The sequence below is a fragment of the Cherax quadricarinatus genome, chromosome 30 (assembly GCF_038502225.1).
Source record: "Cherax quadricarinatus isolate ZL_2023a chromosome 30, ASM3850222v1, whole genome shotgun sequence".
Taxonomy (NCBI): Eukaryota; Metazoa; Arthropoda; class Malacostraca; order Decapoda; family Parastacidae; genus Cherax; species Cherax quadricarinatus.
This window is the reverse complement of record NC_091321.1, coordinates 1,260,001-1,278,153: the sequence shown is the minus strand read 5'-3', so window position 1 is coordinate 1,278,153 and position 18,153 is coordinate 1,260,001. Positions and strand designations below refer to the sequence as shown.

Genomic DNA, 18,153 nt, shown 5'->3' with positions numbered 1-18,153 from the left:
AGTTACCTTACAGTCTACCAGGGTGACAGTAAGTCTTAGTTACCTTACAGTCTACCAGGGTGACAGTAAGTCTTAGTTACCTTACTGTCTACCAGGGTGACAGTAAGTCTTAGTTACCTTTCTGTCTACCAGGGTGACAGTAAGTCTTAGTTACCTTATAGTCTACCAGGGTGACAGTAAGTCTTAGTTACCTTACAGTCTACCAGGGTGACAGTAAGTTTAGTTACCTTACAGTCTACCAGGGTGACAGTAAGTCTTAGTTACCTTTCTGTCTACCAGGGTGACAGTAAGTCTTAGTTACCTTTCTGTCTACCAGGGTGACAGTAAGTCTTAGTTACCTTACAGTCTACCAGGGTGACAGTAAGTCTTAGTTACCTTACAGTCTACCAGGGTGACAGTAAGTCTTAGTTACCTTACAGTCTACCAGGGTGACAGTAAGTCTTAGTTACCTTACTGTCTACCAGGGTGACAGTAAGTCTTAGTTACCTTTCTGTCTACCAGGGTGACAGTAAGTCTTAGTTACCTTACAGTCTACCAGGGTGACAGTAAGTCTTAGTTACCTTACAGTCTACCAGGGTGACAGTAAGTCTTAGTTACCTTACAGTCTACCAGGGTGACAGTAAGTCTTAGTTACCTTACAGTCTACCAGAGTGACAATAAGTCTTAGTTACCTTACAGTCTACCAGGGTGACAATAAGTCTTAGTTACCTTACAGTCTACCAGGGTGACAGTAAGTCTTAGTTACCTTACAGTCTACCAGGGTGACAGTAAGTCTTAGTTACCTTACAGTCTACCAGGGTGACTAAGGTATTTGACACAGAATTAAAAGTACACTATTATTGATTATATTTTTTGTTCACTTCTGTCGCTCGAGAAACGTGTATACATATTTATTTTCAAGATTATTTTATATATATACATTTATATTTATTCTAGTTATAACTAACGCCAGTCACTAACCAGGTTAAGCTTACCACTTTACCTGGTTAAGTGCATATATCCTGCCACCAATACTGCTAGCAGGATATATACACTGAGAGTTGTATATCTCTCAGTGTACAGTATATACACTGAGACTTTTCTTTACGAATTAAATTATTCATGACTGATGGTGAACACGTGACACGGAACTTAATGACCCTCATGTAGTTGATGACCTTTTAACCTCCATTAACCCATCACAAGGGATATACGTACCTTTGTCTGGGAACTTTTACTTTAAATGGACACATATGTGGATAATTAAATTCTCTAACAAGACACCAAGACTGGCTGCACCAAGACTGGCTGCACCAAGACTGGCTGCACCAAGACTAGCTGCACCAAGACTGGCTGCACCAAGACTAGCTGCACCAAGACTGGCTGCACCAAGACTAGCTGCACCAAGACTGGCTGCACCAAGACTAGCTGCACCAAGACTGGGTGCATCAAGACTGGGTGCACCAAGACTGGGTGCACCAAGACTGGCTGCACCAAGACTAGCTGCACCAAGACTGGGTGCACCAAGACTGGGTGCACCAAGACTAGCTGCACCAAGACTGGCTGCACCAAGACTGGCTGCACCAAGACTGGCTGCACCAAGACTAGCTGCACCAAGACTGGCTGCACCAAGACTAGCTGCACCAAGACTGGGTGCATCAAGACTGGGTGCACCAAGACTGGGTGCACCAAGACTGGCTGCACCAAGACTAGCTGCACCAAGACTGGGTGCACCAAGACTGGGTGCACCAAGACTGGCTGCACAAAGACTGGCTGCACCAAGACTGGGTGCACCAAGACTAGCTGCACCAAGACTGGGTGCACCAAGACTGGCTGCACCAAGACTGGCTGCACAAAGACTGGCTGCACCAAGACTGGCTGCACCAAGACTAGCTGCACCAAGACTGGGTGCATCAAGACTGGGTGCACCAAGACTGGGTGCACCAAGACTGGCTGTACCAAGACTAGCTGCACCAAGACTGGCTGCACCAAGACTGGCTGCACCAAGACTGGCTGCACGAGGACTGGCTGCACCAAGACTGGCTGCACCAAGACTGGCTGCACCAGGACTGGCTGCACCAAAACTGGATGCACCAAGACTGGCTGCACCAAGACTGGCTGCACCAGGACTGGCTGCACCAAAACTGGCTGCACCAAGACTGGCTGCACCAAGACTGGCTGCACCAAGACTGGCTGCACCAAGACTGGCTGCACGAGGACTGGCTGCACCAAGACTGGCTGCACCAAAACTGGCTGCACCAAGACTGGCTGCACCAAGACTGGCTGCACCAAGACTGGCTGCACCAAGACTGGCTGCACGAGGACTGGCTGCACCAAGACTGGCTGCACCAAAACTGGCTGCACCAAGACTAGCTGCACCAAGACTGGCTGCACCAAGACTAGCTGCACCAAGACTGGCTGCACCAAGACTAGCTGCACCAAGACTGGGTGCATCAAGACTGGGTGCACCAAGACTGGGTGCACCAAGACTGGCTGCACCAAGACTAGCTGCACCAAGACTGGGTGCACCAAGACTGGGTGCACCAAGACTAGCTGCACCAAGACTGGCTGCACCAAGACTGGCTGCACCAAGACTGGCTGCACCAAGACTAGCTGCACCAAGACTGGCTGCACCAAGACTAGCTGCACCAAGACTGGGTGCATCAAGACTGGGTGCACCAAGACTGGGTGCACCAAGACTGGCTGCACCAAGACTAGCTGCACCAAGACTGGGTGCACCAAGACTGGGTGCACCAAGACTGGCTGCACAAAGACTGGCTGCACCAAGACTGGGTGCACCAAGACTAGCTGCACCAAGACTGGGTGCACCAAGACTGGCTGCACCAAGACTGGCTGCACAAAGACTGGCTGCACCAAGACTGGCTGCACCAAGACTAGCTGCACCAAGACTGGGTGCATCAAGACTGGGTGCACCAAGACTGGGTGCACCAAGACTGGCTGTACCAAGACTAGCTGCACCAAGACTGGCTGCACCAAGACTGGCTGCACCAAGACTGGCTGCACCAAGACTGGCTGCACCAAGACTGGCTGCACCAAGACTGGCTGCACCAAGACTAGCTGCACCAAGACTGGCTGCACCAAGACTGGCTGCACCAAGACTGGCTGCACGAGGACTGGCTGCACCAAGACTGGCTGCACCAAGACTGGCTGCACCAGGACTGGCTGCACCAAAACTGGCTGCACCAAGACTGGCTGCACCAAGACTGGCTGCACCAGGACTGGCTGCACCAAAACTGGCTGCACCAAGACTGGCTGCACCAAGACTGGCTGCACCAAGACTGGCTGCACCAAGACTGGCTGCACGAGGACTGGCTGCACCAAGACTGGCTGCACCAAAACTGGCTGCACCAAGACTGGCTGCACCAAGACTGGCTGCACCAAGACTGGCTGCACCAAGACTGGCTGCACGAGGACTGGTTGCACCAAGACTGGCTGCACCAAAACTGGCTGCACCAAGACTGGCTGCACCAAGACTGGCTGCACCAAGACTGGCTGCAACAGACTAACACATGTTAGTGGACATAATACAGTTTCTCTCCTTTTAATTCTGGTGATTCCGATCAATTTACCTTCATTTTAATGTCGGTGTCAACAACACGTTTCCGCTCTCTATTTAATGTTGTTGAGCCCAGCAAATTTCCTTCCTTATAAAACTTGTGGCCTCAACAAGCTACTCTCCTTGTAATGCTGGTGATCCCAACAACACCTGTATCATTGACACACATCGTCTGGTTCCATTACTGGTATAAATAAGAGCAAAATTATATTGCCATTATCTGGGCTCATGTTTGTGAGTTTTGGAAAAAGCTTGTCTAGCTCTTTATTGTTCCTCCTAATGTTGTACTGTTTGACGGAGCTGGTGAGACCATTGATGCAGTCACGGGTGTTGATGTTGGCAACCAGTGAGGTGCTGATGTTGGCAACCAGTGAGGTGTTGTTGTTGACAACCAGTGAGGTGTTGATGTTGGCAACCAATGAGTGAGGTGCTGATGTTGGCAACCAATGAGTGAGGTGTTGATGTTGATAACCAGCGAGGTGTTGATGTTGACAACCAGTGAGGTGTTGATGTATCATGATCATCATTTTTCGAATGTGTGGTTGGTGGCTTTCTGTGACCTGTGCAAGTTGATCACCCACTTGTCCATTTTGCTGTCAGTGTTACAACTCTAACATCAGTAGTAACTGACTGCCGTATCTTCTGAACTATCATAAACTCCACAGTGCAGGTATATTTACTAAAGAGTCTGCCAAAATAAGGTATACGATCATCAGAATGATAGCCTAATTTTTAAAGAATGTGAATGACATCAACGTAAGCTTAGCGTCAGCCCATAGTAGTACTAATAATGCAACGTTTATATAACAAGAGGCTTGTAACACGAGCCGCTTTTCTGATATTCAAGATGGTTTTTTACCTTGTAGAGTGGCCCAAGCCTAACTTAGCAGCCTGGAGCCTAGCATACTTCCTGCCGCCAAGGTAACCCCACGTTAGTTTAAATTCATCTAACCCTGTGAAGTGCTATGCAGCCCATGTGCAGTGGAGTGCTGTGCAGCCCATGTGCAGTGGAGTGCTGTGCAACCAATTAAAACCTATTCGCGCACCTCAAGAGATAGGCGCACCACAGTTTTAGAAACAATGTCTTAATGCATTAAAGACCCAAGAGGGGAATATCGTGATGAAAATAGAATCTTCCCCTTCCAGGAAGCATGGAAGTGCTACAACCTGGACGGTGTGGCTATACTCGAGTGTACTCATCTCCCTGTACTCAGTTTTTTTGTAACTGCAGTGGTCCAGGCTCAGCTCCTGGCCCTGCCTTTCAGATTAGCAGCTAATGTGGTTACTTCTCGCTTCGTGAGTACTAGCATACCGATTCATAAAGCATTGTATGGATCCGTCCTTTCACACATAAGAGGTATTACCAAGAGATCCCTGGCTATACTGAAGACACTGGCGTCTATCCTTCCCCACCATCCTGCAGTGCGATCAATGGCCTCCCACCCCTGCCTCCTCTTGTATTATCATTATTATAATTATAGGGCAGCGTTAGAACCATATGAGATATGCAACATCTGGAGAATGGGAGGTAATAAGGTTTAATTCAAGGAAGGGAAGAATAACTGCAATTAACTGGATCAAGAACTATTTACCAGCATCACGGTTGTCCCAGCTAAAGGACTACCACAGTGAAACTTATGGGTTTACCTCACTTATGTTGCTCACCTGGCAGGAAAAGTTGGTACCTGTGTGCTGAATGACTGTCGTGGGTCACATCTAGGGCTAAATGCTTCGTAAATGTGTTAGAAATCTTAGTCCTGCTGAGACCCATTTATTTTAACACACCGGCCGTCTCCCACACATGTAGGATGGCCCGAATAAGAGGAAACACTTTCACTATCAATTCTTCAATCATTGTCTTTCTAGGAGTGTGCTGACATCCCAGTTCAGATGAACTTCTGAACCGAAACATCTCCACCTGATCTTAAAAGTGCAGGCACTGTCCTTCCCACCTTCAGGAGTCAAGTTCGTCTAATCGGTTTCACTGAATACCTTCACAAATTTTATCCTGCTCACACTCCAACAACATATTAATTTTCCACACACTCTTGTCTAACAAACTCACATAACCTGTCAGATGTCCAAGCCCCTAGCACCTGAAACTTTCTTTATCCCCCTTCCCCCTTCCCCTCAGCCTTAAAAGCCTCCTACCCCTCCTCTCCACTCCAGATTTTTACGCCCTCATAGTCAACCTACTTTGTCCCATCCTTTCTACATGTCTAAACCACCTCAACACCCCCTCCTCATCTCTCTGAACAATACTTTCGGTAATCCAAAATCTTCTTCTAATCTCCAAGCTCGGAATTCTCAGCACAATATTCAAGCCAAATATTTCCCTCAGACATGGACATCACTGCCTCCAGCCTCCTCCTCGCTACAATGTTTGAAACTATGCTAATCACACACATAAAAGTATTGGTATCACTGTACCTTGGTACATCCCCAGGATCAGGAAACTATATCCTGGGCAAAATTCCAATGTGTAGAACAACTGCAACACTGTGAATAAATGGTTAAGTAAACCATACCAGTGTCCCATCTACGCGAATATACTGCACTATTATCAAGACTGATGGACTGAACACATCGACTCCAGGTTGAGGGACTGATTACCTTAAACTCCTCCTCAACTTTCATCTCTCTCTCTGCATTGAACTGAAGAAGCCACTTACCAGAGACACGTTACCAGAATAAAGATGTCCGTATGTTGCACAAGTGTTTCATTTATCAATTGCAACGGTGTGAAAATATTCTGGTGTTGGATACACGGGACTGACCATCCGGGGAGTGCCTGACCATCTGATCAGTCACTGACCATCCCGGGCAGTGACTGACCATCCAGGCAGTGCCGTGTATCTAACGTTGTTAAAAAGATAGTCAATCTATTGTTTATTATAATGAACCAAAAGGTCGAGGTTAACGTGAGTCCGAGAATCGTTAGCAAGTTAGAACGAGGTTGTTAGTGTAGACTGTGTTGTAACGAGGGTAGTTAAGGTGCGTGCCCCAGGTCATGATGGCTGGGGAGGGGGACTGAGGTCGCCAGGAAAAATAAAAAGATGAGGAGAAAAGGGCAAAAATGAGAAAAGGAAAAAATAGAAGGAAAATGGGAAAAATGAGAAAAGGGGGAAAATGATTAAGGAAAAGGGGAAAATGGAAAAGAGGAGGAAAAGAGGTGAAAGGCATGAGGAAAAGAGGAGAGGGGAAATGAGAAGGGATGAAATGGGGAGATGAAGAAAAGAAAGTCAGAGGTGTGATAGAAAATATGGAAATGAGGGAATACAGTAATACACCAGGATACAGTAATACACCAGGATACAGTAATACACCTGGATACAGTAATACACCTGGATACAGTAATACACCTGGATACAGTAATACACCTGGATACAGTAATACACCAGGATACAGTAATACACCAGGATACAGTAATACACCTGGATACAGTAATACACCAGGATACAGTAATACACCAGGATACAGTAATACACCTGGATACAGTAATACACCTGGATACAGTAATACACCTGGATACAGTAATACACCTGGATACAGAAATACACCAGGATACAGTAATACACCAGGATACAGTAATACACCTGGATACAGTAATACACCAGGATACAGTAATACACCTGGATACAGTAATACACCAGGATACAGTAATACACCAGGATACAGTTATACACCTGGATACAGTAATACACCTGGATACAGTAATACACCAGGATACAGTAATACACCATGATACAGTAATACACCTGGATACAGTAATACACCTGGATACAGTAATACACCAGGATACAGTAATACACCATGATACAGTAATACACCTGGATACAGTAATACACCAGGATACAGTAATACACCAGGATGCAGTAATACACCAGGATACAGTAATACACCAGGATACAGTAATACACCAGGATACAGTAATACACAAGGATACAGTAATACACCTGGATACAGTAATACACCAAGATACAGTAATACACCAGGATACAGTAATACACCAGGATACAGTAATACACCAGGATACAGTAATACACCAGGATACAGTAATACACCTGGATACAGTAATACACCAGGATACAGTAATACACCATGATACAGTAATACACCAGGATACAGTAATACACCTGGATACAGTAATACACCAGGATACAGTAATACACCTGGATACAGTAATACACCAGGATACAGTAATACACCAGGATACAGTAATACACCAGGATACAGTAATACACCAGGATACAGTAATACACCAGGATACAGTAATACACCAGGATACAGTAATACACCTGGATACAGTACTACACCAGGATACAGTAATACACCAGGATACAGTAATACACCAGGATACAGTAATACACCTGGATACAGTAATACACCTGGATACAGTAATACACCTGGATACAGTAATACACCTGGATACAGTAATACACCAGGATACAGTAATACACCAGGATACAGTAATACACCAGGATACAGTAATACACCAGGATACAGTAATACACCAGGATACAGTAATACACCAGGATACAGTAGTACACCTGGATACAGTAATACACCTGGATACAGTAATACACCAGGATACAGTAATACACCTGGATACAGTAATACACCAGGATACAGTAACACACCTGGATACAGTAATACACCTGGATACAGTAATACACCAGGATACAGTAATACACCTGGATTCAGTAATGCACCTGGATACAGTAATACACCAGGATACAGTAATACACCAGGATACAGTAATACACCAGGATACAGTAATACACCTGGATACAGTAATACACCTGGATACAGTAATACACCAGGATACAGTAATACACCTGGATACAGTAATACACCAGGATACAGTAATACACCTGGATACAGTAATACACCAGGATACAGTAATACACCTGGATACAGTAATACACCTGGATACAGTAATACACCTGGATACAGTAATACACCTGGATACAGTAATACACCTGGATACAGTAATACACCTGGATACAGTAATACACCTGGATACAGTAATACACCTGGATACAGTAATACACCAGGATACAGTAATACACCTGGATACAGTAATACACCTGGATACAGTAATACACCTGGATACAGTAATACACCAGGATACAGTAATACACCTGGATACAGTAATACACCTGGATACAGTAATACACCTGGATACAGTAATACACCTGGATACAGTAATACACCTGGATACAGTAATACACCTGGATACAGTAATACACCTGGATACAGTAATACACCAGGCTACAGTAATACACCAGGATACAGTAATACACCTGGATACAGTAATACACCAGGATACAGTAATACACCAGGATACAGTAATACACCAGGATACAGTAATACACCAGGATACAGTAATACACCAGGATACAGTAATACACCAGGATACAGTAATACACCAGGATACAGTAATACACCAGGATACAGTAATATACCAGGATACAGTAATACACCAGGATACAGTAATACACCTGGATACAGTAATACACCTGGATACAGTAATACACCAGGATACAGTAATACACCAGGATACAGTAATACACCAGGATACAGTAATACACCTGGATACAGTAATACACCTGGATACAGTAATACACCTGAATACAGTAATACACCAGGATACAGTAATACACCAGGATACAGTAATACACCAGGATACAGTAATACACCAGGATACAGTAATACACCAGGATACAGTAATACACCAGGATACAGTAATACACCAGGATACAGTAATACACCAGGATACAGTAATGTACAGCAAAGTTATCTTCTCAGTCGTCAACGACGGAAAGTGTAATTCAGATGTGTACGTGCAAATGTAATTATTTTATTCGTCAAATAATGTGAATTTTTTTTATCCTTGTTAATACATTTATGTAGATGAATACAATGATACTGTCAAGCAGACGACATCCCACAAACATTTATTCTCACTTTGAAAACATCAGTTTCGTTAAATCTTACGTCTTGACGTCTTGACGTAGACGTACCCTTTAATAAATTAATCACACCACAACTAAACAAGAAATACGAAGACATGCTAAATACTCTCATAACTGTTGGTGGCTACAACTGTCACTATGGTTCTAGTGTAAGAATAGTGAAGAGGAGGTATATATGACAACCATAATTGATTATTCAGAGCCCATGTTGGTAATATTAGTTAAGGAAAGTTTTCTCTGGATCTTGGAGCTCAAGCCAAACATAGCCATCAGAAATATTCTTGGCACCTGAAACTGAGAAGGATCTTAATATGAGGAAGGAACTTGGTATACCTAGTATCAGTGACAGAATTACTGAGAGTGACATTCTATTTGGTATTACAATGTTAGGAAATAAACCAGACAACATCATTACAAATATTTTGAACTGTATACACATAGATTTAAATGGATTGTGAAAAAGTACTGTATCACTGAGGTTAACAAGAGCAACTTTACGGAAGTTATGTTTATATAAAGTCACTTATCTGAGAACCCTTCCCAAGAAATTCATCACTGGTAATCATTTTCTTAAATCATTTGTGAAAGCAACTGCTCTACCTGGAGGGTGTTCCAGGGGTCAACGCCCCTGCGGCACACTTCTTGACTAGGGGTCCCGGTGGATCAGGATCTAATCAACCAGGTTGTTACTGATGGCAGCACGTAGTTCAAGGTAAGAACCACAGCCTGACTGGTCGGTTACTTTAGGTATTTGTCCAGCTCCTTCTTGAAGGCAGCCAGGCGTCTGTTGGTAAATTCTCTTATGTCTGGTTACTAGAGTGATATTAATAATATATCACAAATTATATACACTGATGGATCTAAGCAGAAATCTGTTAGCAGAGATGTGTCTGTTCACACTGTTGGTCACACTGTTAGTGACCCTCACACTGTTGGTCACACTGTTAGTGACCCTCACACTGTTGGTCACACTGTTAATGACCCTCACACTGCCGGTTATACTGTCAATGACCCTCACACTGTTGGTCACACTGTTAGTGACCCTCACACTGTTGGTCACACTGCCAATGACCCTCACACTGTTGGTCACACTGTTAATGACCCTCACTCTGCTGGTTATACTGTCAATGACCCTCACACTGTTGGTCACACTGTTAGCGACCCTCACACTGTTGGTCTCACTGTTAATGACCCTCACACTGCTGGTTATACTGTCAATGACCCTCACACTGTTGGTCACACTGTTAGTGACCCTCACACTGTTGGTCACACTGTTAATGACCCTCACACTGCTGGCTATACTGTCAATGACCCTCACCCTGTTGATCACGCTGTCAATGACCCTCACACTTGATCACACTGTCAATGACCATCACACTGTTGGTTATACTGTTAATGACCATCACACTGTTGATCACACTGTCAATGACCATCACACTGTTGGTTATACTGTTAATGACCATCACACTGTTGATCACACTGCCAATGACCATCACACTGTTGGTTATACTGTTAATGACCATCACACTGCTGATCACACTGTCAATGACCCTCACACTGTTGGTCACACTGTCAATGACCATCACACTGTTGGTTATACTGTTAATGACTCTCACTCTGTTATAAACAGCTAATCAATAATAATGGGAAAACTTCTCTGTACAATGTACATCGGAAAAACTGTCGTACCTTTATAAGGTGAAGCATTGTACAAAATATAATCTAGGCTGGTGCAATGCTTTTTAAACAAAATTCGGAAGAATCCTAAGCATTTGAAGATTTAAATAACACACCCAAAAATTTGTTTTAGTTTTCCTATACTTGTGATTCAGGTCAGTTGGAATAGATGTTTGTACGTCCGCCAGGGGTGAGGGGGGTCACGCATGCCTGGTGTACAACAACGCTCAGCACCTCAGTATGGCTGGTGCCGCCGCGGGGGGTGGATATATGCTGTCGATCAGCCTCACATAACTACTGAAATTACCTTCATCTACCCATCCATGTGCTGTGGCCGTCCAGTATAATTTTAAGTAAATGAAACATGGCGTGCCGGAGCCGCAGACTACACCGGAGGATGTAAACAGAAGAAAACGGCACGAATAACGGAAGTGAGAGCCAAGCTGAAGGTAAGAGTGACTCAAGCTGACGACGCTCTTACGAAATACTCTCTTTTATTCCTTCTAATTTTAAGGTTATTTTTTATTTCTTAACTTTGTAGCAGCGGCAGAACTTGATGACATTCAAGTTTAATAATTCTGAATTACTAGATTGAAATGTATGAGTGTGAAGATAAATGTGCGTACCAGAAGATAAAATCCATAGATGTTGCTGGCTGATAGACCCATAGATGTTGCTGGCTGATAGATCCATAGATGTTGCTGGCTGATAGATCCATAGATGTTGCTAGCTGATAGATCCATAAACGTTACTGACTGATAGACCCATTGATGTTGCTGGCTGATAGACCCATATATGTTGCTGGCTGATAGATCCATAAACGTTACTGACTGATAGACCCATTGATGTTGCTGGCTGATAGACCCAAAGATGTTGCTGGCTGATAGATCCATAAACGTTACTGACTGATAGACCCATTGATGTTGCTGGCTGATAGACCCAAAGATGTTGCTGGCTGATAGACACATAGATGTTACTGGCTGATAGACACATAGATGTTACTGGCTGATAGAGCCACGGATGTTACTGGCTGATAGATCCATAGACGTTACTGGCTGAAAGACCCATAAACGTTACTGACTGATAGACCCACAGATGTTACTGGCTGATAGATCCATAAACGTTACTGACTGATAGACCCACGGATGTTACTGGCTGATAGATCCATAGACGTTACTGGCTGATAGACCCACAGATGTTACTGGCTGATAGATTCCTAGATGTTACTGGTTAATAGATCCACAGATGTTACTGGCTAATAGACCCATAAACGTTACTGACTTATAGACTCATAAACGTTGCTACCTGACAGACCCATAGACGTTGCTAGCTGACATACCCATAAACGTTACTAGTTGACTGAAAAATAGACATTACTGGTTAATAGACCCATAGACGTTACTGGCTGATAGACGTAATTGGCATATAGATAGACGTTGCTATCTTACAGACCAATAGATGTTACTGAATGATAGACCCATAGACGTTACTGGCTGGAGACCCATAGACGGTACTGGCAGAAAGACCCGTAGACGTTATTGGCTGACAGATCCATAGACGTTACTGACTGATAAACCCATAGAAGATGCTGGCTGATAGACCCATAGAAGATGTTGGTTGATAGAAACATAGACGTTACTGGCTGATACACCCATAGACGTTATTGGTTGATAGACCCAGTGACATTACTAGCAGATATACCCACAGAGATTAGACAGGCAGACATTGTTATAGACTGGCAGACATTAGAAAGACAGGCAGATATTATTATACACAGGCGGACATTATTATGGACTGGTGGACATTGCTATTAGGCAGTCATTGCTATAGACAGGCAGACATTGTTATAGACTGGCAGACATTGCTACAGACAGATATTGTTAAACATAGGCAAGCACTGCAATAGACAGGCAGACACTCCAATTGGCAGGCAAAAACTGCAGTAGACAGACACTGCAGTAAACATGCAAACACTGCAGTTGAGAGGCAGACAAGCATTGCCGTAGACCGGCATACATTTCGATAGACGAGTTAATATGCAGTCAGACCCTTAGGAAGAGACATCGATAGACAAGTATAGAAGAGCAATATGCCCTAAGACAGCAGAGCACCAGCGATAGACAACCAGAAAGTACGATAGACAGGATGAGCAGGCCTACACTGCGGCAGGCAAGATAGACAGACAGACAATGCGATAGGCGGGATAAGCAGGCAAACGGTGCGTTGGGTGAGTTAGGTGGGGCGCAGTGCGATAGACACGGAGATTGGCTGGCTGGGGAGCCAGTGCGAAATGTAAGAGTATTAGCAGGAAGTCAGCAGCAGCGATCAGCGAGAGATGTAGACAGCACATTAGACAGTCAAGGGTATGATAGACGGGAAATTAGGATAGCTTATACATATCAGTGATACATAATGTAATTATTATATATGTATATGTTTACATTTTCTTCATTGGTGGATGACCTTGCCCAAAATTAACATGTTTCTTGGTGTGCGCCCTCTATGAGACGAAAACCTAATGAGTTCGATAGGCTGCTGGAGTTATTACTGGTGAAAGCAATGCTTTCTCTAGAAGATTTACAATGTTACAAAGCAACGCTGCTAGTTAGTCTTGGGGTAATAGCAGTTCACGGGGCAACAGTAATAGCATTATGGCCTCTCCTCATACACTGAATCATGCAGATTAGTGTGGGATACAGAAAGGGTGTCTGGTCTGGTTATTCAAAATTCAATATTTATTGATGGAGTAAGTCATTGAGTTATTATTGTAGAATCTTTTAGGAGTTCAGCTTCTCCCACACGACAGTCTCATATTTACAGCTTCATAGTAGAGAGAAAAGGTTCTCGGTGGTTGACAGCACATTTAAGGAATACTAAGCTCGCTGCCTAACAGTAAAGTCACCTTATTTATCGTCCTCGACTCTGTTATTTGAATAGTTGTAACTCTAGCCGTTCCTGTTCACACCAAATACAGAAGCATCTGCGGAAGTGCATCGGCAGACCAGTTTGGCCTTCCTAGTCTCAGTCTTAGATCAGAAGGAAACAACGCAAGGCATGAAGGAGTCACTGATATTAAACGAAATCTTGCTACAAAACGTTGCCTCTTGCTGAGGAAACCCAAGGTAGGCAGACTCAGTGGGAGTTAGAAGCAACACGGAGTCACCAAGCTATCCTGGACACACGGTAAGCAGATACTGAGAGACTACACATATACATCCAGCTGAAAGAGGCGGTGGCGCCAACTTGGGAAAATGACGGTCTTATATACGTAATCCTGGCGACATATTACAGCATTATTGCAATAGGATCATTGACTCTTGACAAACTTAAGGAAAACCAAGGACCCCAGATCATCCAGCGTTCTTTTTAAAGACTCGGCATTGCGATCCAGAGATGGTCTGCAGCATACTATACACACAAACTGTCTACTGATATTACCGAATTCCTCATTTAAATACCCCAGAAAAAATGCGTAGTCTTTGAATGATGAAGAAACCCAAAGCTGCTTTTTATTTTGTTTTGCGTAGTATAGTTGTTTGATCGCTTGGGTGTAAAACAAGATCATCCTGTAAATACAAGTATGAGACAGCACTGCAAAACTTTCAACTCAGCATTTCAGCGCAGAAGTGTACCATGTTATGAACCTGTTGTCGCGGTCTACTCGGCACATTCCTCGTCATTATAGTGTCCTGAGCAGTACCAATTGGCCCATTAGAGCTATGCACTATTTTCTAACAGAATAATAAATTGTCATGGTAACAGATCATATCTGAGTACAGCTCCTCATAAAAACACCTGTTTCTTGATCACGCGAACACAACAGTCTGTTGTGTCACATCAATACATAGGTAAATTATTATTGTTTTCCTGTTATACAGTTAACCGAGTTAACCTTGAAAATGTTGATGTGACAATGAACGGACCAGTAGTGTTGATGCCATGATGAATGGTCCAGCAGTGTTATCTTGAATGGTCCAGCAGTGTTATCTTGAATGGTCCAGCAGTGTTATCTTGAATGGTCCAGTAGTGTTATCTTGAATAGTCCAGCAGTGTTATCTTGAATGGTCCAGCAGTGTTATCTTGAATGGTCCAGCAGTGTTATCTTGAATGGTCCAGCAGTGTTATCTTGAATGGTCCAGCAGTGTTATCTTGAATGGTCCAGCAGTGTTATCTTGAATGGTCCAGCAGTGTTATCTTGAATGGTCCAGCAGTGTTATCTTGAATGGTCCAGCAGTGTTATCTTGAATGGTCCAGCAGTGTTATCTTGAATGGTCCACCAGTGTTATCTTGAATGGCCCACCAGTGTTATCTTGAATGAACCAACAATATTGAAGCCATGATCAACGGACCAGCAGTGAACCAGCAATGAACGTGCCAACAATGTTGCTATCATAATGATCGTGCCAACATTGTTGCTATTATAATGATCGTGCCAGCAGTGTTGTCATAACAGACGTGCCAGCAGTGTTGTCATAATAAACGTGCCAACAGTGTCAAAATGATCGTGCCAACAGTGTTGTCACAATGAACGTGCCAACAGTGTTATCACAATGAACGTGCCAACAGTGTTGTCGTAATGAACGTGCCAGTGAGGTTAGCATGGGTCCCACAGTGGGGCCCATACTAACCTTTCTATTCTTTTTAAATATATTTAAATTCATGAATCTTACTGTAGCCACGTGGTCCAGTGGCTTACGCACTGACCTGGAGTTCTACGACTAACTCACCGTGAGTTCAGACCCCACCCGTTCCGTGGTAAGCCGGCTCATCAGCTCGTTGCTGACTAGCCGAAGGTCGTCCAGTCCTTGAAAATGCCTTAGGAGTTTTAAAAACATAATTTTAATACATTACAACGAGGTGTTATGGCAGTCCTGAGCCACACAGTTATCATGTGAATACTTTAAAGGTTCAAATACAAGCTTTTTCTCAAAATATTTATTGGTGTTATTGTAAGACGTAAAAAGCATGACGTGAGAGTAGTATTTTCTTATGACGTTTTTTACGAGCTTCTACAAAAAGAGGACACAATAAGTGGGTTGGTTGTGAGTGGCATTCCATGAAGGTGTGATGAATGTTGTGTAGGGAAGACATGTACTAACATTTACTAACGTAAATATATCTTGTTGGTATATGTACTGTATATGTTCAATAATAACCTACATGGGAACGGAAACTCGGAAGATGAATATGCCTGTATATTCCGACCCCCTGCTAGGGATCGGAATGTTTGTATCTGCTGAAGAAGACCCCAGTTAGGGGGTCGAAATATACAGACCAATAAATCATCCGAGTTTCTGTCTCCATTTGGGTTATTATTCAGCAATGACAAATGTTCATTATGCTTGCATTGGTTATTCACTGTATGTATACAATGTGTGTGTGTGTGTGTGTGTGTGTGTGTGTGTGTGTGTGTGTGTGTGTGGTGTCCCCCAAGAATGGAAGGTAAGAATTAGCATGAAAATAATTAGGGTAAGGACAGAGCATAGGGTAAAATAGGGAAAAACATAAGTGCAGCATCCCATTGTTTACATTGTGGCAGAGGACAACAACATCTGACTGCGGATTTTACATCAGCTGAAAGGATGATGGCGGGAAGATTATTACACTGAATGATAGCAGGAAGATACACTGGCTGATAGCAGAAAGATGCTTACACTGGCTGATAGCAGGAAGATGCTCTCGCTGGCTGATAGCAGGAAGATGCTCTCACTTGCTGATAGCAGAAAGATGCTTACACTGGCTGATAGCAGGAAGATGCTCTCGTTGGCTCATAGCAGGAAGATGCTCTCACTTGCTGATAGCAGAAAAATGCTTACACTGGCTGATAGCAGGAAGATGCTCTCGTTGGCTGATAGCAGGAAGATGCTCTCACTTGCTGATAGCAGAAAAATGCTTACACTGGCTGATAGCAGGAAGATGCTCTCGCTGGCTGATAGCAGGAAGATGCTCTCACTTGCTGATAGCAGGAAGAGAGGAAACATGATACCCACATAAAGACATGAAAGAATAGGCAAAGAATATTTCTTATCAGCAGTAACAGTAATAACATGGCGGTCAGAGTTAAATAATTGAGAAAAAGGAAGAAGCGAATTGATATTTTCTACTATTTTTTCCAGATTTGTTGACCAATGACATGATTTTAAAATTCGTACAATTCTTTGAAAGAGACAGCCAGCGCTGGAACCAATGCAAATTTAAAAAGTGATTATATTATATAATAAATAAATTATCGTAGACGGGAGTCCGTAAGTATGACTGTGTTGCTGTAGCTGTTAATACCACGCACACACACACACACACACACACACACACACACACACACACACACACACACACACACACACACACACACACACACACACACACACACACACACGTCTGTAAAGAATTTTGGGCTCAGAAAGGCCCGTCAAAGGCTTTGACATATGTAATGAATAAGATAAAATAACTTTAAGAATTGTTGTTTACTGATGAACTACCCCCCCCCCCCCGCCCTCCTCCCCCAAACAAAAACATGTTTTTGGGATGGTGGAACAAGAAAAAAAACATGGAAACCAAACACTACGGTAAGAAAAATTGTAATTCATTTTCTGGTGAATGAAAAAGTGAAGATTTGTTAACGTTGTCAGTGTTATTGTTTGTTTTCTTCGTTAGTAGTGTGTCTGTTGATGACATGTTTGTTCTTATATCTGGTAATTAAATAGTGGACGAGAAGTAAAGTTGGATGTAGTGTCTCTTGTCTGTCTCTAACTCTCTCTCTCTCTCTCTCTCTCTCTCTCTCTCTCTCTCTCTCTCTCTCTCTCTCTCTCTCTCTCTCTCTCTCTCTCTCTCTCTCTCTATCTCTCCCCTTCTCACTCCCTCTCTCCATCATTCCTCCCTTCCCATAATTCTTACCTCCCTTTCCAACCATAATTCCACTCTCCCCCACCACCTATGAGTCCT

General features: G+C 43.5%; 1 protein-coding gene across 1 annotated transcript in view; it reads left to right on the top strand.

Annotated features, from left to right (window-relative positions):
- The first annotated feature begins 11,468 nt into the window (after nt 1-11,468).
- Nucleotides 11,469-18,153, top strand: part of LOC128692479 (centrosomal protein of 104 kDa) — a 414,264-nt gene continuing 407,579 nt past the window's right edge. Inside the window, exon 1 of the mRNA XM_070089824.1 lies at nt 11,469-11,660. The gene's annotated coding sequence lies outside the window, so the exon portion shown is untranslated. The remainder of the gene's footprint in view (nt 11,661-18,153) is intronic.